The sequence below is a fragment of the Schistocerca serialis genome, chromosome 2 (assembly GCF_023864345.2).
Source record: "Schistocerca serialis cubense isolate TAMUIC-IGC-003099 chromosome 2, iqSchSeri2.2, whole genome shotgun sequence".
NCBI classification, from domain to species: domain Eukaryota; kingdom Metazoa; phylum Arthropoda; class Insecta; order Orthoptera; family Acrididae; genus Schistocerca; species Schistocerca serialis.
In genome coordinates, this window is record NC_064639.1 from 719966850 (window position 1) to 719984410 (window position 17561).

The window sequence follows — 17561 nt, forward strand, 5'->3', positions numbered from 1 at the left end:
ACTATGCCATTCAATACCTCCTTCACATCACATGAGATATGTTCTACTTAGTAACTTTTCAAAGTCAGTTATATGGGATTTATGTCAGTTGAGATTAAAAGGTGTTCACATATGAAATATTAATAAACAGAGCTAAATGCAATGAAAATAATGGACTAATAATGTAATACACACATTCATGTTCATAGGTCTCGTCCGCTGTACTAAATGTTAAAAGTACTTGATGTTTTACATACTTGCTTTGCTTACCAGTAGCTCCTCTTGTCCTTACACCTGCTATGGGCATTTCCACAAAATTCTTACTATACTGGATCTCATGTATAAATTGTTCAGATACATCACAAATTTGGCTGCCTGTATCAATCAGACAGTTCCCTTCCCACTGATCAATCTTAATCTTAATGTAAAGACATCCAAAATCTGAGTCATCATCTCTGTTATTAGACACTTCATGTAAGAGATCACTTTCAATTTCATCAAATGCTACATCTACACTCTTTTTGCAGGGTTTTACCAACTTACCTGGTATCATAGCGTCACTTAAGTTACACGTGTAGTCAGATAAATATTGAACACACTGAATGGATTCCATAGCACAACTAACATCACTTATTACAGATGGAACACAAAATATATTATTGTCAAAATTACATTTCCTGCTTAGATCTTCTTTCACTTCATTCCACCAATTTGGATACAAATTTTGACTAACCACAGCTAACTTGCTCCAGAATGTACATTTATCTATGTTATCATCAATTTGGTCCCAAATAAATTTCAAAAAGATTTCACCTTTATTCCCTAGGCTTACATATAACTCATCTTTACTGTTTGGATCATTACTCTGCATGACATTAATGAAAAACTGTTTTTACTAGACTGTCACTTACATCATCACATACATCACTTACCTCACCTGTATTCACAAATAACTCTGGAACTTCATTATTCTTAAACTCCACGAATACCTGATACTCATCATCATCATCATCATCATCATCATCATTATATTCTTATAAAATTACTTCATCAGCAACATCATTAATAACACAAGTCCACATTACCATCAAAGAAACATACTTCACCTACATTCATCTGCAAGAAGCTACCAGTCTCAGACTTACCGACCTCAGTCATTTCACAGCTCTCATTCACATCTACATAAAAAATAGCACCTAATTCAGATCCAATACAGTTATCACCTGTTTTACAAATATCAGTAACACTGTTTTCTGACCAAGAAAAGAAATCATTAGTATATACTACATCAAAATTCTCATTACTCTCACATTCTAGTTTGTGATTCATATCTACATCACTATTATTAAACACAGTATTCCAAAACTTTCGATCAAAACTTAAGTGAGAAATCTGATGTTCCTTCTGCTCACAGATACTTGTGTCACATTATTAATGTTGTTATTATTGTCTAAATGCAAGTGTAAACTGGGGATCCTGCATGTGTCGTATTTCCTCACCCCAGAACTGTGGACCTTCATTGAGATGGAGTGCTGTTTCCCAAATGGCCACCTCTATGATTTTTTCTTCCATTAAATTGCCCCTGATTATCCCCATTATTCCTATTCTGCTGATGTTCAAAGTTTCTGTCTCTGTTACCATTTTGACCCTGATAGAAGTTACCATTATCTCTGTTTCTGCAATTATTACTATTGTAATCTCTATCATTTTGATTATTATGGTACATAGTTCTTTCTACTGCCCTATCCAACCTGTCAACATACCGTGAAAATTGTTCATGGCAATTGTCACGTCCATGTACTAAATCCGACTGCAATCCCTCTGGTAATCTCCTTTTTTAGTGCATCAGTCAATGTCATTTTATCAAATGGTTTGTCAAGGTTTGTTAATTTCTTAAGTTGATTCTTATAGAACTCTTTCAGGGTATCATCCGTATTCCTATAATTACGACCATTCAGATATTCAATTTTAATAGTACCTTGTTCAGCTTCTGACCAAAATTTATTTAAAATCCTTTTTTCGAAACTCTGGTATGTTTCCCACTGACTTAAATTTAGATTTACCCAAGACGGAGCTTCACATCCAAGACATCTTTTAACATAACAATAACACCCAAACCCGACCCAAAACTATCTCTACAGCAGTGTAAAAAATCCACTGGATGTAAATTGTCTGAGGGAAAACTTTTTATTGGAATGTTGGACCATGCAGTACCATTGTTTTAATAAAGATTTTTGTGAATACAGTTTTCCTGAACTACTGAAATTTTCTGATCTAGAACACTTACGCTAGTTTGCATACTGTTTTCAACGTTTAAAATTTTTTGATGTAAACTGCTAAAGTTCCGTTCCATTTTTTCTGCTACGGCTATTTGTTCAACTCTGACATCATCAACTTTCTTCATTAGTTGTGCCAGTAGTGCAACTAACTCATTTTACAAAACAATAAATTTACTTTCTAAGACATCAACATTTTCATTCACACTTTTTAATCCTCACTTTTTAATTAGCTCCGAAACCTGATTACTAAGTTGGTCTATTTGGTATTGTACCCTGTCCATTTTGCTATTGTTTTCAGTTACTATTTCCAATAATGGATCATTGACTTCACTAAATTTTCTGTTGCTATCTGTCTTCATTTCCTCTAATTTTCCTAAAACCAACTACAAAATATCAATTTTCACTGTTTCTTTTCTGACTACACTTTCACTAGGTTCAAATATGTCTTGACTGAGTGCAACAGCTTTCACTTCATCACTACTGCCCTCAACTCTATTCATTTTCCTAGCAATCTCACGAATCCACTAGGAAAAATTAATTTCACAAATGGTTGGTACTTATCTTTTCTGATGTCCTTCATCGTAGTCCTCTTTCAATTTATCTGGTCCGTCATTGTTGGTATTGTCTTGTCACTGTTGATCTGACTTTGTTGGGCAGCTCTCAGGTCTTCTTTCAGTGAGTGATTGTGATTTTATTTATATATAAACTGTAAATATAGAAATAATTGTCCTTTCTTCTTCTGCATTGTCAATCAACAGATCTCGGCTGATGCCAACACTTGTAATCTTACCCTCCCACACATCACTATTAAAATTCTCTATCTCTGCACAAGTTATGAGAGCTTTATGAGGTGTAAGATATACAAAAGAAAAACTTTATATTTATCTTCATTTTCTCGTGTTGTTGGCTCCAGTTATTGCATCTCGAGGTATGGTTGAAATTTTGATTTAACATTGTGGGTTGCTAATGACTAAATAACTGATGAAGATTTGCCTGTATTATTCTTGAATTTTATTCTTTGTCACATTTTTCAGTATCACACCAGCATTACAATTTCCACTTCTATCACATCACAAATTACATTATTAGTGACACAATCAAAAACATGTCTGATTCCATCAGAGGCATGCCCACTACTCCTTACATTCTACGGTACTCACAATATTCCAAAGAGATTACAAAGAAAAAGAGTTTACAAACATTCTTGACAAAAGAAGAATCTTCACTAAAATATATCAATATTTTGTAAATGAGCCCAGAAATAAATTTAATACTTTGTGTCAGAATGTGCAGATAATAAAATGAATTTAAAATATGTGAGCTATTTCATAATTTCAAATATTTCTGAAAGAAGAGTAATTTTAACCACTCACACAGAGTGTAACAAATTAATTTCTTTTTATACATTTTAGTCTGAAATATAATACATCATACACAAAATCAAATTAAATCCTTTTAGTTAAACAACTGAGAAAACGATCACCTATACAAGAATTGATAGTATAAATGGTATGAGGTTATTTTTATAAAAAAAAAAAAAAATAAAAAAAAAATGGTAATGTTAGAGGAGGGTGTCACATTAGACATTACACTCAGTGCACTCACACTCACACTCACACTCTTCATGCACTAGCAGCTGGATACAGCATAAGCAAATAGACTCTCACTTGTACTGGATAATCGATAACACTCACCAACAAAAGCAGGCAAATTCCCTCAGTGGCTCTGGAATACTGCAACATAATAAGTTTTGGAAGTAAATAAATTTATTCATCACAGAACTGTTCAATTTACAGCTTTCATGTTGTCTAAAACCTGTGCCAATAAAAATCCACCTACTTTTTTATGATTGGTCAAAGTTAACTAGCTTAATGGTGAACACTTTACAATGTGCATATTTTACTAGCATTTCAAATGAAATATTCCGCACTTAAGTGCCAGAGAAAATGGTATTCAAATACAGATATATGTAAACATGCAGAATACGGCACTGTGGTGAGCAATGCCTATATAAGACAACAAGTGTCTGGTGCAGTTTATAGATCAGTTACTGCTACTGCAATGACTGGTTATCAAGATTTAAGTGAGTTTGAGCATAGTATTATAGTCAGCGCATGAGCGATGGAATGCAGCATCTCTGAGGTAGCGATGAAGTGGGGATTTTCCCATACAACCATTTCACAAGTGTACCATGAATATCATGAAAACGGTAAAACCTCAAATCTCTGATATTGTTGTAACTGGAAAAATATTGTGCAAGAATAGGACCAATAACGACTGAAGAGAATCATTAAACATGAGGGACATGCAACCCTTCGACAAATAGCTGGAGATTTCAATGCTGGGCCATCAACAAGTGTCAGCATGTGAGGCATTCTACAAAACATCGTCGAAATGGGCTTTCGCAGCTGAAGGCCCACTTGCATACCCTTGATGACTGCACAACACAGAGCTTTATGACTCGTCTGGGCCCATCAACACTGACACTGGCCTGTTGCTGACTGGAAACATGTTTCTGGTTGGACAAGTCTCATTTCAAATTGTATCGAGCAAGTGGATGTGTATAGGTACGGAGCCAACATCGTGAATCTATGTACCATGCATATCAGCAGGGGACTGTTCAAGATGTTGGAGGCTCTGTAATGGTGTGGGCATGTGCAGTTGGAGTGATATGGGACCCCTGATAAATCTAGATATGACTCTGACAGGTGGCACATTTGTAAGCATCCTGGCTGATCATCTGCATCCATTCATGTCTATTGTGCATTCTGACGGACCTGGGCAATTCCAGCAGGACAATGCATCACCCCACATGTTCAGAATTGCTACAGTGTGGCTCCAGGAACACTCTTCTGAGTTTAAACACTTCCGCTGGCCACCTAACTCCCCAGACATGAACATTATTGAGCATATCTGGGATGCCTTGCAACATGCTTTTCAGAAGAGATCTCCACCCACTCCTACTCTTACAGATTTATGGAGAGCCGTGCAAGAATCATGGTGTCAGTTCCATCTGGCACTACTTCAGACATCAGTCAAGTCCATGCTGAGTTGTATTGCGGCACTTCTGCATGCTCGTGGGGCCCTATCCTATTTTAGGCAGGTGTACTAGTTTCTTTGGGTCTTCAGTGTATAATCCACTGCAAAATATCTGCAAGTATACAAAAAAAAAAAAAAAAGAGAAACTCTCACAAATGCAGCCAATATCAATTTATATATAATAAGGCAAAACAAACAGAAAAAAAAGTATATTTCTTGTTACTGCAGGAAGTCAAGAACATGTAATGCGTGCAAGTCATAAAAGAATTTAGTGGAGACAGATACAATTTGCATTAATATTTTACCATGAAAGCATTACAAAAAAAAGTACAAGAAATACATTTTATTAGAGTGACTCACATACTACTTTTCCACATAGTCACCTACACTTATCATAGCGGTGGACAATCTTTGAAAGACATTCATCTTAAAATTCTGCTGCCTGAGACTTCAGCCAGTGAGTCACGCTGTAGTGATTTGAGAATTTCTGTGTAAATTCTAGAAACACTCAGCCTTCTACCGTCTCAAACACACAATATTCTAGATACAAGTGTGGAATGGTAAAATCCTACCTATTGCGTGTCACATGTTTGTGCATGCAGGTTTAAAGTCAGTCGCAAGAGGAAAGTAGACACAGTGGTTGAACGGTACCAACAAGTACTTGTCGAACAATCCATAGATGTTTTAGAGGAAGAACCATGGAGCTTTTATGCAGCTCTGTGCCTATTGTGTCATTGACTATTGTTATGTGTAAGAAGCACAGTTGGAAAAGTAATCTTGTGAACTCTTAATCCAGCCTTGTTAGAGGCAAGACCTTTTTTATAGTTCGTGTGAAGTAGAGTCATGGTTACTAAGCCAACTCTTTTATAAATGTAATTAAATTTTTTTTCTGATGTTGGATGGAGTGACTTATGGGAAGTCGTATATGTATGTGGAAAGTGAGAATTTTATTCTGTATGGAGTGCAAATATATCATTGGTTGATGAAAAGTAAAGTTCGTGTACCTACTTATTTCACAAGTAGAGAGAGAGGCTTAAATATTCCCGTACCTAGCATCATTCTATGGAGAAGAAGTCAAGAGAGTTTTCCAGCAGTCAGCTAGCCAGCAAAGAAGATCAGCTGTGAATCTCAAGTAAGTCACCTCATATAAAAGAAGTGGAAAGTTTGTGCATCTACTTCTCACTTTAAGTAGCTGTCAAAAGCATTAGAACATCCACCTGGATTTCCGCATCATCGTCAAAGTGTTACATTGGAGGCCAGTTCTTCATCTTGGTAAGCAAGCGGAAGTCGCTTGGTGCAAGATCGGGGTTGTAGGGCGGATGAGGGAAAAATTCCCATTTGAATGAATTAAGGAGTTCTTTAATGCGGTTTTCTGTGTGAGGTCACAAAATTTGTGGTAGCCTAGCTTTTCAGCGACAATTTCAAACAACAAAGTCCAACTTGTGGAAAAGAAAGCAAAAGCTCCGTCATTGTGAAGCAACAGTTTTCACGAATCGTTTCATCAACTTTAGCGACAAGATCGTCAGTCACAATGCTCAGGGGTCCACTCTTCTCTTCATCATGAACATTGGTTCAGCCATTTTTAAACTGAATGCTTGTTTTCCAGGCAGAGTATTCACTCATTACGTTGTTTCTGTACACTATGCACAGTTCACAATAAATTTATATGGGTTTTAGGTTTTTTGCCAACAAAAACTGTATCACAGACTGCACCTCACAACTGGCGAGATTTTCGATTGCAGTGCACATTTCAAATTTGAATATAAAAAAAACCAGATGGGCAGAGATGTTCCTGCTGTCACAGATGGATGCCGATTGAGCTGCCGAACACACACATACCAAAATATATGCGACCAGTGCATGCCTAGCGGCGTCAGACGGAAATGTTCCCTACTTTCTGAATAGACCTCATGTTTAAATGATTTTGTAACAAAGTTACATGAAGTGGACAAAAACAATAAGTGCTATGCATTTGAAAGCAGCAGAACATAGTTGGTTTTGCTTTGTTCCAAATGAAAAAAAGAGATAATCATGAGAGGAGAGCTCCCTAAAATTTATAATGTTTGGTGAAACAAACATAAATTTGAGGAATGGTGAATTGTTATCCCTTTCTGGGAGCCCATAATCACATTCCAGTAATATGATCTTTCTTAAATAATGTTTTCCTTATGTATGTGATCATTAAACTGTACGTGTATAAGGGACTGGCAACACCACAGCACAAAATTTAAAATTCTACTACACTGCAGAGCCTGAAGTGAAGAATCTGGTGTGTCTGACTTTTTCCTCATGGAGAGGAATGTGGTCAATGAGATACAACAATGTGTTTATGTTACAAGCAGAACTTGGGAGCTACCATATTGTATGGAGTTAAAGTTGATATTTAGCATGTGTTTTTTTTTATTTTATTTTTTATTATTCTTGTAGAGAATATGGTATGAATATAAGCTGTGCCGAAGCCTCAGCAAATTGAGAATCTCTTGAAAACGCATCATTTTAGTAAGATTTGTAATAGTAAAATCACAGGAAACTACATACCAGTAGTTAAAGGCTTCCCATATTTGACGCCTTTAATTTTATGACTTGTGTGCTATGAAAGTATACCATGTCAGCACTACTGCACAATGATGACATATCAGCAGTGATTCATTTTGGTAATATCATAGATAAATATCAAATAACAACATTTGTAGTTAATGCCTTTATGAAGTATGTGCCGTATACGGAGCTCTGGCATCCTCATCAAAGCCATAGTGTAGCTGATAGCATTTTCAGCTGTAAGGGTAGCAGTTAGCTGTAAAGAGAAAGGTTTGCATCCACCTTGGTCCAAATTTTTTTCACCTTTTGGTTTCTAAAAGATTCTTTCCCTTTCTTATTAATTTAATACAGATATTATCTGCAATAGTGAATGTATTTGCTAGGCAATGCAACATCAAGAATATGGATGTTATTCATCCCCAAATGGATTCTGGACATTATTTTTTAACTATATTCAATTTAAAACCAAAAATGGGAAGATGATTCAACTGAGTTAATAGATAACTTCTGTTAGTGTCTATCTCAGATCATTGTACATGTAATGGATATTATTATTATTTACTTCACTTTCTCAGACGTTAAGTCCGGTTAAAAATGGAGTGATGCGGACCTTGATCAAGCGTCACTTCCTTTTAACTGTACGGTATGTGTTATATTGCATTTAGGAACTTTCGGGTAATTGAACATGTATCAATAATTACGGATTTCTGTAGTTGTATATATATGTTTGGATGTAGCTGTATTGCATTGATGTACTGGTGGATATTGTGTGGTATGACTCCTGTAGTTGATAGTATAATTGGTATGATGTCAACTTTATCCTGATGCCACATGTCTTTGACTTCCTCAGCCAGTTGGATGTATTTTTCAATTTTTTCTCCTGTTTTCTTTTGTATATTTGTTGTATTGGGTATGGATATTTCGATTAGTTGCGTTAATTTCTTCTTTTTATTGGTGAGTATGATGTCAGGTTTGTTATGTGGCGTTGTTTTATCTGTTATAATGGTTCTGTTCCAGTATAATTTGTATTCATCATTCTCCAGTACATTTTGTGGTGTATACTTGTATGTAGGAACGTGTTGTTTTAAAAGTTTATGTTGTAAGGCAAGCTGTTGATGTATTATTTTTGTGACATTGTCATGTCTTCTGGGGTATTCTGTATTTGCTAGTATTGTACATCCGCTTGTGATGTGATCTACTGTTTCTATTTGTTGTTTACAAAGTCTGCATTTATCCGTTGTGGTATTGGGATCTTTAATAATATGCTTGCTGTAATACCTGGTGTTTATTGTTTGATCCTGTATTGCAATCATGAATCCTTCCGTCTCACTGTATATATTGCCTTTTCTTAGCCATGTGTTGGATGCGTCTTGATCGATGTGTGGCTGTGTTAGATGATACGGGTGCTTGCCATGCAGTGTTTTCTTTTTCCAATTTACTTTCTTCGTATCTGTTGATGTTATGTAATCTAAAGGGTTGTAGAAGTGGTTATGAAATTGCAGTGGTGTAGCCGATGTATTTATATGAGTGATTGCCTTGTGTATTTTGCTAGTTTCTACTCGTTCTAGAAAGAATTTTCTTAAATTGTCTACCTGTCCATAATGTAGGTTTTTTATGTCGATAAATCCCCTTCCTCCTTCCTTTCTGCTTAATGTGAATCTTTCTGTTGCTGAATGTATGTGATGTATTCTATATTTGTGGCATTGTGATCGTGTAAGTGTATTTAGTGCTTCTAGGTCTGTGTTACTCCATTTCACTACTCCAAATGAGTAGGTCAATATTGGTATGGCATAAGTATTTATAGCTTTTGTCTTGTTTCTTGCTGTCAATTCTGTTTTCAGTATTTTTGTTAGTCTTTGTCTATATTTTTCTTTTAGTTCTTCTTTAATATTTGTATTATCTATTCCTATTTTTTGTGTGTATCCTAGATATTTATAGGCATCCGTTTTTTCCATCGCTTCTATGCAGTCGCTGTGGTTATCCAATGTGTAATCTTCTTGTTTAGTGTGTTTTCCCTTGACTATGCTATTTTTCTTACATTTGTCTATTCCAAAAGCCATACTTATATCATTGCTGAATCCTTCTGTTATCTCTAGTAATTCGTTGAGTTGTTGATTTGTTGCTGCCAGTAGTTTTAGATCATCCATGTATAGCAAATGTGTGATTTTGTGTGGGTATGTTCCAGTAATATTGTATCCATAATTTGTATTATTTAGCATGTTGGATAGTGGGTTCAGAGCAAGGCAGAACCAGAAAGGACTTAATGAGTCTCCTTGGTATATTCCACGCTTAATCTGTATTGGCTGTGATGTGATATTATTTGAATTTTTTTGGATATTAAGTGTGGTTTTCCAATTTTTCATTACTATGTTTAGGAACTGTATCAATTTAGGATCTACTTTGTATATTTCCAATATTTGTAGTAACCATGAGTGGGGTACACTATCAAAAGCTTTTTGGTAATCAATGTAGGCGTAGTGTAGCGACCTTTGTTTAGTTTTAGCTTGATATGTCACCTCTGCATCTATTATCAGTTGCTCTTTACATCCTCGTGCTCCTTTGCAACAGCCTTTTTGTTCTTCATTTATAATTTTGTTCTGTGTTGTATGTGTCATTAATTTCTGTTTAATGACTGAAGTTAATATTTTGTATATTGTTGGTAGGCATGTTATGGGGCGATATTTAGCTGGATTCGCTGTGTCTGCTTGATCTTTAGGTTTCAGATATGTTATTCCGTGTGTAAGTGTATGAGGGAATGTGTATGGGTCTGCAATGTAACTGTTAAATAATAATAATAATAATAATAATAATTATTATTATTATTATTTTGTCTCGTTCTTTTCTTTTTATATGTATATTTATATAGATACAAACAAAACAAGTAGAGATACGCTCTTGAATTGATTAATTTCAGTATCTTCACCTGTTTGTCTCTATAAGTGGTAGTGGGAGGACATATGATGAGTTCTGCCATTTTAATATTGTTCAAAAATGTGTATTCTAACCGTACATAAAGAATCATTATAAAAGTTATTATGGAGACACAGTTTATATATGGCTATTTATATAAATAACAACATCTGCTTATCATTTTACCCATGCCAAGAATCCTGCATCGAGGGGATTGAAGCAGAGAAGAGGAATTTGCCCGAGAACAGGAGGGGTGATCCAGTAACAGTATTGACACAACCAGCTGTATGCACAATGACAATAATGAGAAGTGCGTAAATTTAAATGAAGAATGTTAGTTTTAAATGTATTGAATGTTGAAGGTCAGTTGATATTAGCGCCAGTTAAAGTTCACTCATGATATTTGTACCTTCCAATTTCCTACAATTATTTTTTACAATTTTTTAAAATTATTCAAGCAGCTATTATTAATCAGTTTCCATTATATTTTATGCCCGTCCCCCTATTCTGCCACTACGGCGCCAATCAGAATATGAACAGACCTTTCAACTGTTAAGATAAAAAAACTTCAAGATTTATGATCCATTTTATTGTTACAAGAAACTAATGACACTTTTGTTGCATTTGTTACATGCCCATGAGATTGGGGCCAATAGAGATATGAAGGAGCAAATTAAAATTAAATTCTGCCTACAAACAAGACACGCCAAGAACGCTGATTTCAGTGGTAAAGGTACGAATCTGCTTCACTGTCTGAATATATGGTGTGAAATTCTTATTAAAATTCTTATAATTTCGTAGGATGTACTCATCCAACTGCTTTTTTATCTGGCACAAGCACTGTGTTCCTTCATGTCCATTGTAACTTGGTTTTTACACCAAGAATGACAAATACTAACATTATGTTTCAGAACCTTTATTCTATATCATGTCATAATTATTATGTTACATTGACAAAACTCAAAAATAATGACATGCTTACAACACTGACATACATCTTACTTAAGCAATTACATGCTTCTTGCACAAAATCTCGTAAGACACTGACATAAAATGCTAACATGGCTGCCCCTTTATATATAATTCTGAACAATCCTCAGTATTGTTATAAAGGGTTTTTTAAATAAAATTACAATTAAATCCGTTGCCTCAAAATTAATGACATATTCCAACAGTTGCACTGGCTCTTATAGAGCAAATACATACACTCCTGGAAATGGAAAAAAGAACACATTGACACCGGTGTGTCAGACCCACCATACTTGCTCCGGACACTGCGAGAGGGCTGTACAAGCAATGATCACACGCACGGCACAGCGGACACACCAGGAACCGCGGTGTTGGCCGTCGAATGGCGCTAGCTGCGCAGCATTTGTGCACCGCCACCGTCAGTGTCAGCCAGTTTGCCGTGGCATACGGAGCTCCATCGCAGTCTTTAACACTGGTAGCATGCCGCGACAGCGTGGACGTGAACCGTATGTGCAGTTGACGGACTTTGAGCGAGGGCATATAGTGGGCATGCGGGAGGCCGGGTGGACGTACTGCCGAATTGCTCAACACGTGGGGCGTGAGGTCTCCACAGTACATCGATGTTGTCGCCAGTGGTCGGCGGAAGGTGCACGTGCCCGTCGACCTGGGACCGGACCGCAGCGACGCACGGATGCACGCCAAGACCGTAGGATCCTACGCAGTGCCGTAGGGGACCGCACCGCCACTTCCCAGCAAATTAGGGACACTGTTGCTCCTGGGGCATCGGCAAGGACCATTCGCAACCGTCTCCATGAAGCTGGGCTACGGTCCCGCACACCGTTAGGCCGTCTTCCGCTCACGCCCCAACATCGTGCAGCCCGCTTCCAGTGGTGTCGCGACAGGCGTGAATGGAGGGACGAATGGAGATGTGTCGTCTTCAGCGATGAGAGTCGCTTCTGCCTTGGTGCCAATGATGGTCCTATGCGTGTTTGGCGCCGTGCAGGTGAGCGCCACAATCAGGACTGCATCGACCGAGGCACACAGGGCCAACACCCAGCATCATGGTGTGGGGAGCGATCTCCTACACTGGCCGTACACCACTGGTGATCGTCGAGGGGACACTGAATAGTGCACGGTACATCCAAACCGTCATCGAACCCATCGTTCTACCATTCCTAGACCGGCAAGGGAACTTGCTGTTCCGACAGGACAATGCCCGTCCGCATGTATCCCGTGCCACCCAACGTGCTCTAGAAGGTGTAAGTCAACTACCCTGGCCAGCAAGATCTCCGGATCGGTTCCCCATTGAGCATGTTTGGGACTGGATGAAGCGTCGTCTCACGCGGTCTGCACGTCCAGCACGAACGCTGGTCCAACTGAGTCGCCAGGTGGAAATGGCATGGCAAGCCGTTCCACAGGACTATATCCAGCATCTCTACGATCGTCTCCATGGGAGAATAGCAGCCTGCATTGCTGCGAAAGGTGGATATACACTGTACTAGTGCCGACATTGTGCATGCTCTGTTGCCTGCCTGTGTCTATGTGCCTGTGGTTCTGTCAGTGTGATCATGTGATGTATCTGACCCCAGGAATGTGTCAATAAAGTTTCCCCTTCCTGGGACAATGAATTCACGGTGTTCTTATTTCAATTTCCAGGAGTGTATATGGGTTTTCAAGCATTTAACATTTTAGGGGTGTGCAAATACTCAAAATATGAAATATTAACAATACTTTTACTATTTTTATAAAATGCAAAAGATACATGGTTTATAAAATGTTCCTACCAATTACAGGACCTATACGCTTCAATAAAATTGTAATTTAGTAACCAGTTTCATTGCAATAATTCTGCAAGCACAGATCCTCCTTTTATTTACATGAGAGATTCCTGTTTATTTCAAATTGGATCAAAAAATGTGTGTTTTAAGTGGGTTTCAATGAACAGTTATGTCTCAACAACCCCCAAAAGGATTTATGCAACTGAAAATTGAACAAAACCGTTTCTGACACATCTATGTAACACTACTCATTTTACAATCAATTGGATGGATTAGTAATTTACGTATGATATGAGATCAGATTTCTGCTTAATCTCCAAAATTAAGTGTGCACATACATCACAATTAACTTTAAACTATGTTTTCAGTTAAATATGTAAGATTATCATGAATTATTTTGTATCAGTTTCAACTGGATCAGACAAAATATTGATTAATAGCACAAAGAAAGAACAAATTAATTTGCAGGATTGTCTGTAGCTTGTATTTCTGCACGAATATGAGGTAAATCTATTTCAATCAGAAAAATTATCTAATGGAAGTTAGCTGAATTGGTCTTGTTTCTGAATAATTATGTCAGTCATTAGAGCCCCTAGATTCTCCTGAGTGCAATGGAGACACTGGTGTATATAACTCTATCTCAATGCTGTCGATGCATTGCGGAACAAGTGTTAGTATTGGATACTACAATACTCAAAATCCATATTAGATTGTACTTGGCAACCTCCTATTGTAGGCAGGTGCACAAAGTTCTTCTTAGTAATGCACAGCATTAGACCATAATATACCAATATGTTTAGTCTCCTCCATGTGTAATGAGGAGCACTGAACTGAAGCTCAATGTGGTTCTCTGCTTGTCGGAAGTTCTTCGTTGCAAAACCTGGAATGAGGTTCATATTGCACTCTTTATGACCATCACATTTGGTGTAATTGATTGTTTTGAACAGAATTGTTCAATTCAGCAAAATTCCACCTGATCATATTTAAACATTTCCTGTCTTAAATCTTATTTTGCAATTTTAACTTGTTCTTTGATAACATTTCAGTAAAAATATATTCTTATTAACTACATGAAGCAAAATTGTAACTTTGGATTTCAAATTATATAACTAGTACAAGCAATTCTCAAGTGCTGTTGCACTTGTCTCTGTACTTTGCACTAATATTCACATATATTACTGAATAAACACACTTCCACACATTGCCATCTGGGGTTGACTAAAAGACAATCCTCCACAGAGCCCACTTGGACTACATGTACAAATATTGATTGAGTCATGGTACACAGACTGTTTCAAGATTTTTTTGTTTTTGTTCATCAAATACATGATTATAATACAGTACTACACTTTATGATACGAGAAATTCCCTGAAATTTTGTTCTTCAACAGTTAACATTATTTACCCAATATGCACAGAATGAAATGTCTGACCAATGCCCAATTACTTTATATTTCATTTGTCAAGACACTTTCAACACTTCTTTTCTACCATTATAATTATTCAAACATTAATTAATGGATTACTTAAGTAATGTTAACACAACACAATTGTTGCTTTCTCCTTCACAGTGAGTGCTAACACACAACAAACTAAAACATAAGTGAGTAATACATCATGACAGAAAATGTTTATACATCACTATGTGTTCACCACTTTGGGTTACAACAAAATGAAACAGAAGTGAGAAATATAGGATAACATTTTACACAGCAGTTCACAAAACATCAGGAAATTATAGGACAACAGTTTACACAGCAAAATCAGGCATTTAATGGTTTCAAGAATAGTATTTGTCAACAGTTCAGTGAGGTGACCAAAACTATAGGCATTTAACTATCTGACAAACTATCTGGGAATTTGGCAGAGCTCAGTAAACAACTAAAACAGGAAATAATTACCAACATATCCTGCAATATAAATAAATTAATGCAAAAGGTAACATCTGTAGACTATAAACAGAAACAGCTTGCAGGTGAGTTAGAAAATCTTAGTGAAAGATATTCTCAGAAGACAAAATCCCAAGTGGATGTGTCAGTAAAAAAGGTGTCAGTGAGTTTCATGACATAAGCAAAAACCTACCTACAGAAATACAAACGTTGAATCAAAGATCAGACCAGTTAAGTTTGGAGTCAGAATTTGCCAAAAAAAGAAGAAGAAGAGAGAGAGAGATAAGTTATGTGCAGATGTAAAGGAAATAACTGAGAAAGCTGAAGCTGGGATGCTGGATAAGGGCAGCACCCTTGCTGAAAAGGTAGTGTCAGATTGCAAAATTTATGTAGATACTGTAGAAGAAACTCTAAAAGAGAAAGAAAGTCAACTCCCAGCTAAAGTAGACTCAGGTTTAAAGGAATCAGAGGAAAGGTTACAATCCAGTGTTGCTAAAACTACTGACATTCCAAAACAACATATGACAGAAAACAAACCCAAGCATTTGTAGAAGTTAGATACCTTCACTGGTTACCCACAATATGGGGCTAGTCCATCAAAGGAAAATAGTGAAGGTTGCAGATTGCAACAACGCTTGCCAGGAGTTTCACCGTCGAGCTAGTGCAGTTGCCATGCGCTACGCCACAAGCAAACACAAACACACCTTTCACTGACAGTGCGGCATGTTTATCAGCGTTACTTGAAGATGAGGGATTACTTAGGCATCGATAATTTCCAATATTTACCTCTGAAGGGAAAAGAACACACCCTATGACCTTTGTCAGAGCATTTTGAAATGTGTTACCTCATAACTGGACCGAAGGCCAGAAAATTAGATTTGTTGTTGGATACACACAGGGTGACATTCCATTATTGGCTACAGATATGGCAGAATGTTGCCACTACTATGAACAATTTAAGAGAGCCTTTCTGGATAAATATTGATCTGAAGCCATACAAGAGAGGCTCAGACATGAAGTATTCAGCCCAGCTCCATTCAATAGAAAATATGGAAGCTTAAGGGGCTATTTTGAAAAATCTTTTAATAAAACCAGATATTGGATGAACCTGGTACCTCAAGTAGACATGCTGAAAATTTTAAAGAGCCATCTTCCTGGCCATATTAGAGAATAAAAGTTTTCACAACTGCAATGGAGAAAGCCATAAATTCAATGGTGGATGTAAAAGAAATGGGCAAAAATTTAGCAAAAAAACTACAATGGGTGAGTAGCGTATGGCCAGCCTGTACTATATCTACAGACACAAGCCACTGGCAATAATCAGCTGATCGCTTGACATGCGCAAAACAATACCAGACAACCGAATAACCCACAGACAGTGGAATTGGCCAGCAAAGTAACGCACATATGCCGAATAACGTGCAAAGGCAAAGAGACTTTCAGTCAAGAGCCTCTCAGGACACTAATTGGCATAATCAAACACCAACAGTCCACAGAGTGGAAGTTACACTTAGCTCAGAGACCAATACCACTGCGATACCGGAAATCTTGAACCTGTCACGGTAGGGCCCCATTCTGTGACCTTGGAGGGGAGTAGGGACATGAGCTTGATCGACACTTGCTTTATCAAATATGATCATGCCAGTGATATGAAAGACGACCTGTATCGAGGTAATAAGGGTACACAGAAAAATTTGACAGAGGGCAAGGTACAAGCTACTACAGTGTGTACAAAAGTCTGGGAACACTTTCAATTATTTATTGCACAAGAACTAGACATTGTACAGCTGGCATAGATATTGCATTTTGAAGAGAAACTCTGAAAGTTTTTTTACAAAAATTCGATATGCGAAGCATGAGTGACCCAGCAGATGCCAATACGGTTATCGAATTCTTGCCATACCCAACCCAGCATGGCATCATCGACTGTGGCAGTCACTTACCGGATTCTCTCCCGGAGCTCTGCTACATCACGTGGTAGAGGCAGTACATAAACCAGATCTTTAATGTGTCCCCACAGAAAAAAGTTACATGGAGTGAGATCTGGTGATCGGGGAAGCCATTTCATGAAACAGCTGTCCCCTTCTGTAGCATGGCCGACCCATCAATGTGGCAGCTCCGTGTTCAGGTACCCAGGAACTTCACGATGAAAATGGGGTGGGGCTCCATTCTTCTGAAAG